This window comes from Rhinoraja longicauda, chromosome 13 (genome assembly GCF_053455715.1).
Source record: "Rhinoraja longicauda isolate Sanriku21f chromosome 13, sRhiLon1.1, whole genome shotgun sequence".
Lineage (NCBI taxonomy): Eukaryota > Metazoa > Chordata > Chondrichthyes > Rajiformes > Arhynchobatidae > Rhinoraja > Rhinoraja longicauda.
The window spans coordinates 37,037,700-37,049,076 of record NC_135965.1 but is presented as its reverse complement, the minus strand read 5'-3'; the positions used below and the strand labels follow the sequence as shown (position 1 = coordinate 37,049,076).

The 11,377-nt window shown below is 41.6% G+C and overlaps 1 pseudogene; it reads left to right on the top strand.

Moving 5' to 3' along the window:
• Positions 1-2,735: 2,735 nt before the first annotated feature.
• Positions 2,736-11,025, top strand: LOC144599079 (E3 ubiquitin-protein ligase RNF144A-like; annotated as a pseudogene).
• Positions 11,026-11,377: the final 352 nt, after the last annotated feature.

Here is an 11,377-nt window from a genome sequence, read left to right as displayed (position 1 = left end):
TCTACCGCTGCGCTACCGTGCAGTTAACGCTACGGTGTTGGGGCCGCAACTATTCACCATATATATTAATGATTTGGAAGAAGGAATCAGAAGTAACACCAGCAAGTTTGCAGATGACACAAAGCTGGGTGGCAGCGTGAACTGCGAAGAGGATGTTAGGGGGTTGCAGGGTGACCTGGACAGGTTGAGTGAGTGGGCACATGCATGGCAGATGCAGTATAATATAGATAAATGTGAGGTTATCCACTTTGGCGGCAAAAACAAGGAGGCAGATTATTATCTCAATGGTGTCAGAACCAGGGGCCACAGTCTTAGAATAAAGGGGAGGCCATTTAAAACTGAGGTGAGAAGGAACCTGAAGAGGGATATGGGCCAAATGCAGCCTGGTAGGACGAGTGTAGATGGGGCTTGTTGGTCATTGAGGAAAAGTTGGGTTGAAGGGTCTGTTTCTACACTATGACTCTGAAGACCTTTATTGAGGTCCTTCATGATAGGCTAGTCTGGAAGGTGAGATCACATGGAATTAAGCTAACTAATTGAATACAAAATTAGCTTGGTGGAAGGAGTCAGAGGGTGGTAGTAGAGGGTTTTTATTCAGGTGGAAGGCTTGTGACTGGTGGTATGTCACAGAGGTCAGTGTGGGTCCACTGTTGTTCATCATCGAAATAATGCTTTGGATGACAATGTTCATAAGGTCATAAGAAATAGGAGTAGAATTAGGCCATTCGGCTCATCAAATCTACTCCGCCATTCAATAATGGCTGATCTATCTCTCCCTCCTAAGCTCAACTTAACTCAACTCAACTCAACATCATATCCAAACATGTCTTTCACAACCTCCTCTCTTCCAAGACTCACCCCTGATATTTTCATCCATCAATTGAATTTAAAGATGGAATCAAAGATCCATGGAATCATATCTAAAATTGTTCTTTCTAACTTTGTAACCCTTGCTTTCCCTCTCTCTCCATCCCTCCCCATCCCACTTCTCCAACTAGTTTCACTGTCCTCCTGATTTAATTGTACTGAATGCATGCCTCGTTGTCACCTTCCCCTCAGTTAACAATGAATCATTCTACATTTTCCTTGAGCCGTGTCCCCTTTGATCATTCATTTTCACACCTTACCCTTCCATATCTCTATATCTCTTTCTCCCCTGACTCTCAGTCTGAAGAAGGGTCTCGACCCAAAACGTCACCCATTTCTTCTCTGCAGAGATGCTGCCTGTCCCGTTGAGTTACTCCAGCATTTTGTGTCTATCTTCTAGAATTCCACGTTAGCCTATTAAGTAGCACTTTAATAAAAAATCCTTTGGAGTCCATGTCAATTGTATTTACCTCATTGATCCTCCCTCTTATTTCATCAAAGACACAGGATCAAGTTCCTTAGAGAAAACTCCCTCCAGGATTTTCTGCAACTCCTCACCAATTTCCTTACCCCTAGCCTGAGGGTGGGAACATGCTATGCTGGTGAGACCAGGAATATTGTGTGTGGGTCTTGTCTTCTACCTAAGGGAGTTTAATGAGAGGTCACCTGGTGGATCCTGTAATAGTGGACAGGCATGGGGAGGTTATCATTTGGGGAGAGGCTGAGAGTGGGCTAGGTCTGCATATTGCTAAGTTTAAGAGAGAGAGATTGCATTGAAACAACCAAAATATTTACAGGGCTTGGTATGTTAGATGCATGGATGAAGAATCTGCTGGCTAAGGTACCTAGAATCAAGAATCAGAGTATGAAAATAAGATGTCAGCCGTTCAAAATATTCTATCTAAAATTTTAGTTAGTTCACACTTTGAATATTGTGTGCAGTTGTGGCTGCTCCTTTACAGATTATGTGCAGTTGTGGTTGCCACATTTCAGGTAAGATAAGATAAGATTTGAACAGAGTGCAGAAGATGTTTGGAGGCACAAGGAAGTGCAGATGCTGGTTTAAAAAAAATATGGCATGGAATAATTTAGCAGATTATGCAGGTAGGGTCCCATCTGAAGAAGGATCCCGACCCGGAAACCTGTGTTCGATTGGCGATTAGAAGTTGGACAAACGTGGAGTGTTTTCTCTGTGGTGTGGGAAGCTGAGAGATGGCCTGGTAGACATGTATAATATTATGAGAGACAGAGATATAGGCTGGCAGAATCTTTGTTTCCAATAGTAGAGATGACAAATACTGAAGGGCATAGATTTAACGTAAGAGGTCGGAAAGTTCAAAGGAGATGTATTTGGCAAGTTTTGTTTTGCAGAGGGTGTAGGTGACTGGAGCACGTTGCCTGGGGAACTGGTGGAAGTGGTACAATTACAATGTTTAAGAGGCATTACGACAGAAACGGGGATAGGTGGCGAATAACCATGTTCGGGAAAATAATATTAATGTAAATTGGCATCATGGACGGCGCAGACGTGATGGGCCGAAGGGCTCCACGTTCACCACTGTTCAATGGTTGGTGAGCAGATGAACGAGGTTAGGTCGTTATTGTTAGGGACGAGGAGGATATTTTTAACAGATAAAAATAAACAAGCAGTGCAGACAAAACATGAAAAAATGAGGAGAATTTACCGGTACAAGGAAGCGTTGCGCCTGGGAGTAAATTATCGGAATAAATCTCCCTGTTCTGATGGGAGTGGTTGGATGCTTCGAATTTCACGGCGTGTGTTTGGGAAACGGCAATCTGGTTTTTTTTGATCGACAAAACTCACTGCTGTTGTGCAGACTCGTCAGACGGGAACATCAGCCGGGGAAATGCGCCACCTTGCCAATAACTACCAACTGAAATTTGTTCAGAGACCGGACGATATCACAGGTAAAAATACTCATTCACAAGGAAATAAGAGCAGACTCCAAAGTAGCCAGAGCAAGGTCAAAAATTAGGCTAACAGTTGTTTACAATATCATTTGGTTCTGCCTTTGAGTGTTATTTTTTACACATTTGTCGATTTGACATATACTCTTTTTCTAGTGCACTAGTAATTAACCATTCCACATTCTCCCTGTGACTGCATTTGTTTTCTCCAGGTGCTCCGGTTTCCTCGCACATTCCAAAGAAGTGCAGGTTTGTTGGTTAATTGGCTTCTGTAACTTGCCCCTAGTGTGTAGGATGCAAAAGTGGAATGACATAGAATTAGTGTATGGGTGATCAATGGTCAGCGTGGACTCGGTGGCCTGAAGAGCCTGTTACACGCTGCATCTCTAAACTTAACTAAATTATGGAATTAGTTTAATTTGGCGTCGTAGGCAGTGCAGAACAGGTCAAAGGACCTGTTCCTCTGCTGCACTGTTCTATGTTCTCCAATGGCGAAAAAAAACCTAACCCCTTTCAAATCACACCAGGATACACGCGAATTAAAGCTGTTTTATAACCAATGGAAATTCTGCTTCTTTATTCATCTACATTTTGACTAAACAACTTTTCACTAAACAAGATCAAATTTCCCCAAATTATTCTGTCTTGTTTCATCGGTGCTGGCTCGAAGGGCCGAATGGCCTACTCCTGCACCTATTGTCTATTGTCATCTAATCAAGTCGTTTTAATGAAAACACCTCTCGAGAATTTTTGGCTGGTCTATTCTTTATACCCAAGGCAGGTGGTGTGGTAATTCTAATGAGATGTTCTGTTGCAGGAGATGATTAACCAGGTGTTTTCAGAGTGGAATTGTCTTGTGGACATGCCACAGACCCCATTTCGCTCACTGAGTGGTGTCGGAGCCTTATGGACCAGGTGGGCTTTCTCAGGCAATCCATTCTGTTATACCACATGCTTAATCCATTTTTTAATCGATTGTTAAATAGAGACAATTTTTTGCAATGTAATTTCAACTTATTTTCCAGGGTCACATGAAATTTCACTGCCCTGCTTCAGCGCATGGGACTAATGGAACGTGTAATAAGGAATGGTCATACCAAGAGGTTCGTATATGTGCTCTGCTCTCTGTCGAGGAACGTCAGGTATTTGAAGAGAAGCTCGGCCTTCTCTCAGCTGCAAAGTACTGCGAATACAAACAGGTAAACACCAACTAGCATCTTACTCTTGGCTGGTAATATACTGGCTTCATCACCAAAACTGAGGAAGTTGAAATGTTGTGAGGAGATGCAGAAATGAGGTGATATGCACGGAAAGGTGGTAAACATATTTAAGAAATTGTCTACATGTTACTGCTATTTAATGGGGGAAAATAAATAATAAAGTTGAATTTTTTCAGAAGTTGAAGTTTCCCAGAGACTCACTTTTCTGGAAAAGGGGCCAACAGATTATTTTTCCTTATTTTCCTACAATTTCTGTACCCTCTTTTACCTAATATTTCCACAGGTGATTCCTGCACTCTCTGCAGACTCCCTTTCATGGTGGTCACCCATCTACTGTACCTTCTTCCTGTACCTTAGGTGTGACCATCACATTATAACTCCTATCACTGATGCTCTCGATCTCCTGGATGATCCTGAGGTCGGCCAGCTCCTGTTCTCTCTCTTGGTCAGACAGGAGCTGCACATGGATGCATTTCCCAGGGACTTTCCTGCTACCAACGCTCTAACTGCCATCCCGACTGAACTAAGACGTGGAGTCACAAAGAGAGAAACAGAGCCTCCCTAATTCTACACTCTCCTTCCACTCAGTCTCCTCACAGTTGCTTCACGTGTCAAAGCCTCTACACTTACCCTCAAACACAGAGCATTAACTCACGAGTTTTGTTGTTTTTTTTTAACTTTCCTAGTGACTAGGATCTCTGCTCATTTTTTATCCTTTTAGTTTTGTTTTGTTTAGAGATATAGCTCAGAACAGGCCCTTGGGCCCACATCGACCAGCGATTCCCACACACTGGCACTATCCTACACACACTAGGAACAATTTACATTTTTTAATACTGAGCCAATTAACCTACTAACTTGTACATCTTTGGAGTGTGAGAGGAAACCAAAGAACTACGGGAAGAACATACAAACTCTGTATAGACAGCACCAGCAGTCAGGATCGAACCCGGGTCTCTGGCGCTGTAAGGCAGTAGTGCTACCGCTACACCACCATGCTACCCTTTCTTTCAGTACTCCGTTATTCTTTATCTATTCAGGGTTGTTCTTGAAAAGTAGCGACCTGGGCTCTCGTGGGTATAAACTGGTTCTGCATTTATTATTTACTCTTATCTACATACATATTAGAGAAACATTATTAAAACTACCATTTTGAATGGAAGTTGCCAAATTTACATCAAGTCAAGTCAAGTTTATTCTCAAATACAGAAGTGCACTGAGGTACAGGTACAATAAAAAACTTTGTTTGCAGCAGCTTCACAGATACACACAACACACAAAAATATAAATTATGCATTACACAAATTGAACAAATTATACATAAATTAAACAAAAGAACCAAAAAGACGGCAAGAAACAGGACATTCTTGCAAAACACAGCTTCACAGAAACATTGGCCCATACAACACACAAAAACATAAATTATACATAAATTGCACATAAATTCTACAAGAGAGAGTTTGAAGGAAAAGATTGCAAGAAACAAAACATTGGTGCAAAACACAATTGGAAAATCCCTTCCCACCCAAACCACGCCCTCCCCAGGTACTTTCCCCAGCAACCACAGGAGATGCAACACCTGTCCCTATGCCTCTCCCCTCGACTCTGTCCAAGGAAGCCGAGTCTTTTCAGGTGAGGCAGAGGTTCACTTGTATCCCCTCCAATCTCATCTACTGTATCCGCTGTTCCAGGTGTGGACTCCTATATATCAGTGAGACCAATTGCAGGCTCGGCGATTGTTTAGCTGAACACCTCTGCTCAGTCCGCCTAAACAGACCTCCTCAGTCCTCCCGGTTGCTAAACACTTTAACTCCCCTCCCATTCCCACACTGACCTTTCTGGCCTGGGCCTTCTCCATTGTCAGAGTGAGGCCCAGCGCAAATTGAAGGAACATAATATTTCACTTGGGCAGCTTACATCCCAGCGGCAGGAATATTGACTTCTCTAACTTCAAGTAACTCTTGCCTTCTCTCTCTCTCCATCCCTCCCTCCTTCCCAGTTCTCCGACTAGTCTGACTGCCCTTGTTTACATTTTATCTCTCTTTGCTTTGCTGTTACCTTCTCCTAGATAACATCTTCTTTGATCTGCACCCCCTTTATCTCGTTTTCACACCTTGCACTTCCTTATCTCTGTATCTCCCTCTCTCCTGACTCAGTCTGAAGAAGGGTCTTGACCCAAAATGTCACCCATTCCTTCTATCCAAAGATGCTGTCTGTTCCGCTGAGTTACTTCAGCATTTGTGTCTATCCAGAATATAGACGTCATACTGGAGTTCTGTTGCTGAGATGGGGTTAGGATTATCAAAGTTGTCCTAAAGTCCGTGCTTGCCCCACTTGCGGGATGATTATAGAGCATAAGGACATGTGCAAATACATGGTGTGCATCAGATGCCTACTTCCCACCCAATACATAAAACACCCACTCACCCTAAGTCACCAATACCCTTGAGAGCCTGTATCTTATTTAAGCTTGTAGTTGTGCAAATTCTCCAAACAAAGCCATTTCCTTTCTTCTTTCTTATGCTTTTGGGAATATAATGGAAATCACTTCCTACGTTATATTTTGGATATCGCAAATAGGATGGATCAAGGAATGGTTGGACAGTAAAGTAATGTAAAGGGACATTGTTCCATTTAGTTACTGTGCTAGAAACCTCTTTGACCATAGAATTAAATATCAGATGAATATCACCCCAAGAAAACTGTGACTGAACCAGTGTTTGTTAATCGCTTAGAAATTGTGCCTAGCTAGAATTTGTTATTGTGATAATAATTTCATGCCTAAAATGCAGCAATCGTTTAATTTATGTGGATAAAAATATGTTGATGCAGGTGATGGAATAAGAATAGTTTTGAAGAAGCATAGTTAAATGCAAAGATCCTATCTTTATTCAATAGATTATCAGTAGTGTATTCTTTTAATTGCTCATTTCATTATCTATATTTTATTTTAAGTGTCCCAGGTGCAATAGTTTTGTGACCTGACTAACCTATCAGTGGATTGTGTAATCTGCCAGGCCAATGATGACAACCCTTTTGAATTCTGCTGGCAATGTTTGAAGGAGTGGAAGGGTCCAGCACCACGCTCTGATCGATGTGACAATAAACAATGCACTAACGTCCACCTGCAAGTCTTGCAGAACTGTGGCAGAAAAGACATACCCATGAGCAATGTTCAAAGTTGTCCTAAGGTCCGTGCTTGCCCCACTTGCGGGATGATTATAGAGCATAAGGACATGTGCAAATACATGTTGTGCATCAGATGCCATGTGACATTTTGCTTTGCTTGTCTTCAGACAATGGCAATATGCAGCAAATCGTCCACCTACCGCACTAATTGTTCTAGACCTGTGGCCCCAAGGCAAACACGTATACCTGTATGGAATCAGACTGTAAAAAAGACAGAAAATAAGTCCGTACATCGCACTTCAACTTACAATCCACGTAACATTCCCAACCAAACTCTCAACGGATTCGTACGTCCCCCTCAAAATCCCATTCCACGTAACATTCCCAACCAAACTCTCAACGGAAACGTACGTCCCCCTCAAAATCCCATTCCATGTAACATTCCCAACCCAACTCTCAACGTAAACGTACGTCCCCCTCGAAATCGCATTCCACGTCAAAATTTGAAACAAACTTCAAATCCCTCTTTAAATTCTGATAGACATTCCAATTGCTGTACAATTCTGTAACTCAATGATATGGGTAAGAATTAATGAAGGCATAAAAAAAACTTTGCATGATAAACATGTCTCTTCATTTTGCGACACCTTTCTATATATAATGGTGGGGGAAGGATAATTGAGAGCCTCAATAACTCTACGAGTATTTCCTGCACATAGATTAAATCTTCCTTCCTGGTTTTTTTTCGTTTTACAGGTACTAACATGTAAAGGGTACTAACATGTAAAGTGCAATCGGTGTGCGAATATTCAAAAATAGGCTGGTCCATTAAGTAGTGGCCATTTTCAATTGTAATGTTCTTAAAAATTTATTCAAATGCTTTTTAAAAGGCAGGATTGGACAAAACAAAATTTGACAAAAGTACATTTAAATGACACAACAAATATGTCTTTGATAAATAGAAGTAGGTAGTGGCGGTTAATTAATTGTGATTTTAGATCTGCAGAACTACTCTGGGCAAAATGAATAGAATTAAGAATTTATTTGAATTATAATTTAGCTAATTGTAGTTATGTACAGATACACCCTGAGTTATGCAATGGGCGACTTATGTAAATTTGCACTTACGTAAACAATTCTGTACTCAGTCCCTCATGCAGTCAAGGGAGTTTGTAATTTGAAGAACACTGTACGTTCATTAAGGTTTACACTGGAAACAGGGTGGCATTGGCGACAGTGCTTACCCAGAAGGCCTTGCACCACAGAAAGTGCCCTAACGGCGAGAATTGGTGATCCCGTCAAAAGTAAAATCTGACTAATGTAAAGGTTCACAGAACATAACCCTAACTTAAAGCGGGGAGTGTTTGTACATGTCCTTGTACTGAAAATTTAAATATGTCATATATGGACTTTGGAAACCATATGCTGTGATTATGTTAGTGGGAATTTAATCAGAATGTTATTGTGGAATAATATTAAATTACACATTGGAAGATATATGAGAAGTAATCATATGTGAAAAAAATCATTTTAATATCTTTAATAACTTTAATATCTTTTAATATCTCTAATATCTTTAAGCAATATTTAAACAAACAAATAATGATTCAGTTGCCTGATAAGTTGTTCACACAACACTTTGCTTTTTACGTTCTGTGATTCAATTTCAATAAAATATAAAATGGAATGAAAAATAAAGTAATTAACATTGTGTACTCCAAAACCTGAGATATTAATTTTTGACCTCATGATCTGCGCTGTTGGGAAGTCACTCATGGAAAAGCCGACCTATCGAATGATTCTGAGCCCTGCTTCCGAATGACTTGAATGGGAACACACCTGAGATAGGTTCCCTTTATGTAATTGATATACCAACATTTATTTGACTATCAATCCACCATGCACCTACCAACCTGCAACCTGAATCCCTCTTAACCTCAAAAGGATTGGATATGAAGAGTGGATGTGGAGAGGATGTTTCCACTTGTGGGAGAGTCTAGGACTAGAGGTCATAGCCTGAGAATTAAAGGGCGTTCTTTTAGGAAGGAGATGAGGAGGAATCTCTTTAGTTGGAGGGTGGTGAATCAGTGGAAATCTTTGCCACAGAAGGCTGTGGAGGCAAAATCAGTGGATATATTTACGGGAGAGATGGATAGATTTGATAGACTGGTGGAGTAGACAATAGACAATAGGCAATAGGTGCAGGAGTAGGCCATACGGCCCTTTGAGCCAGCACCACCATTCAATGTGATCATGGCTGATCATTCTCAATCAGTACCCCGTTCCTGCCTTCTCCCCATACCCCCTGACTCCGCTATCCTTAAGAGCTCTATCTAGCTCTCTCTTGAATGCATTCAGAGAATTGGCCTCCACTGCCTTCTGAGGCAGAGAATTCCACAGATTTACAACTCTCTGACTGAAAAAGTCTTTCCTCATCTCCGTACTAAATGGCCTACCCCTTATTCTTAAGCTGTGGCCCTTGGTTCTGGACTCCCCCAACATTGGGAACATGTTTCCTGCCTCTAACGTGTCCACCCCTTAATAATCTTGTATGTTTCGATAAGATCCCCTCTCATCCTTCTAGATTCCAGTGTATACCAGCCTTGACGTGATGGGCCGAATGGCTTAATTCTACTCCTATCACTTATGACATTATGATTTTACCAGCACCACTATTAAGCTGATGACACAAAACCTCCACACATTGTGAGTAATCCCTGCACTAACTGCTGAATCTCCGCAGATTCCTGATTTCACCCACACCCATCCAGATACTCATTCATCTCACGGATTTCAAACACACATGCTCATGATCTCCAATAACCAAATCTTTCACTCCAACCTTTTACGGTGGCGCAGCGGTAGAATTACTGCCTTACAGCGCTTACAACGTCAGAGACTCGGGTTCGATCCCGACTACGGGTGCTCTCTGTCTGGAGTTTGTACCCTGTGACCAGGTGGGTTTTCTCCAAGATCTTTGGTTTCCTCTCACACTCCAAAAATGGACATGGTTTGTAGGTTAATGGACTTGGTATAAATGTAAATTGTCCCTAGCGTGTGTAGGATAGTGTTAATGTGCGGGGATCGCTGGTCGGTGCGGACTCGGTGGGCCGAAAAGCCTGTTTCCTTGCTGAATCTCTAAACTAAACTAAACAAAACACTGCACCCTCTACTAAGGTAGGTTCCCATTTAACTCTTACTCTTGTTATGCTGGCAAGCCAGAAGCTGTGTTCCGAATTATGAGTAAGACAGCAGAAGTTCTCAGAAAGAGCAAATGATAATCACTATTATTCTGTTTAATAATGTTGATTGAGTTAAAATATTATCTGGAAGAACTGAATAAATTCACTAGCATTCGATAAAATAGAAACTAAACCCACTGAGTCCATGCCCATCATTACCCTTATTCACACTAATTCTATGTTACCCACATTTGCATCCACTCCCTGCATACTAAGGGCATTCTCCAGAAGCTGCACATCTGTGGGATGTGGGAAGAACTGGAGCACCGGGATGAAACTCACGCATCAAACCCGCATGGTCACAGGAGGAACGTGCAAACTCCATGAAGACAGCATCTGAGATCAAATGTGAGAGGGCAAATGTGGTAATATTTCAAATGAAAATCCTCTGAACTTTCAGTATATCAGTCAATCGTCAGGCTGGGTAAATGGCTGTGCAACTGACATGAGATGTTCAGTTCCCTCTCTACTTTGCAGTTAAAATGTACCATTGACAGGAGGCTCTACGAAGCTGAATGCATTATACATTTTATAAGTTATGAAGATTATAAATTTTAGGCATTACATGGCATCAGCTTGGTTCAAATATTAGAAATTGAGTATTATGATGCTAATTGTATTTTTAACTGCAGCTTTAATTGCGTTGGGCAGCACAGTGGTGCAATGATAGAGCTGTTGCCTCACAACGTTAGAGAACCAGGTTCAATCCCAACTATGGCACTGACTGTGTGGAGTTTGTACGTTCTCACTATTACCACCTGCGTTTTCTTCAGGTGCTCCGGTTTCCTACCACATTCCAAAGATGTGTCGGTCTGCAGATTAATTGGCTTCGGTAAATTGCCCCTAGTGTGTAGGACACAGAAGTAGTGTATGTGTGATCGATGGACGGCGTGGACTCAGTGGGCTGAAGGGCCTGTTTCTGCGCTGTCTCTCTAATCTAAACAAAACTAAGCCTTAATATAAATATCTGCCGCTAAATAACAAGGATCT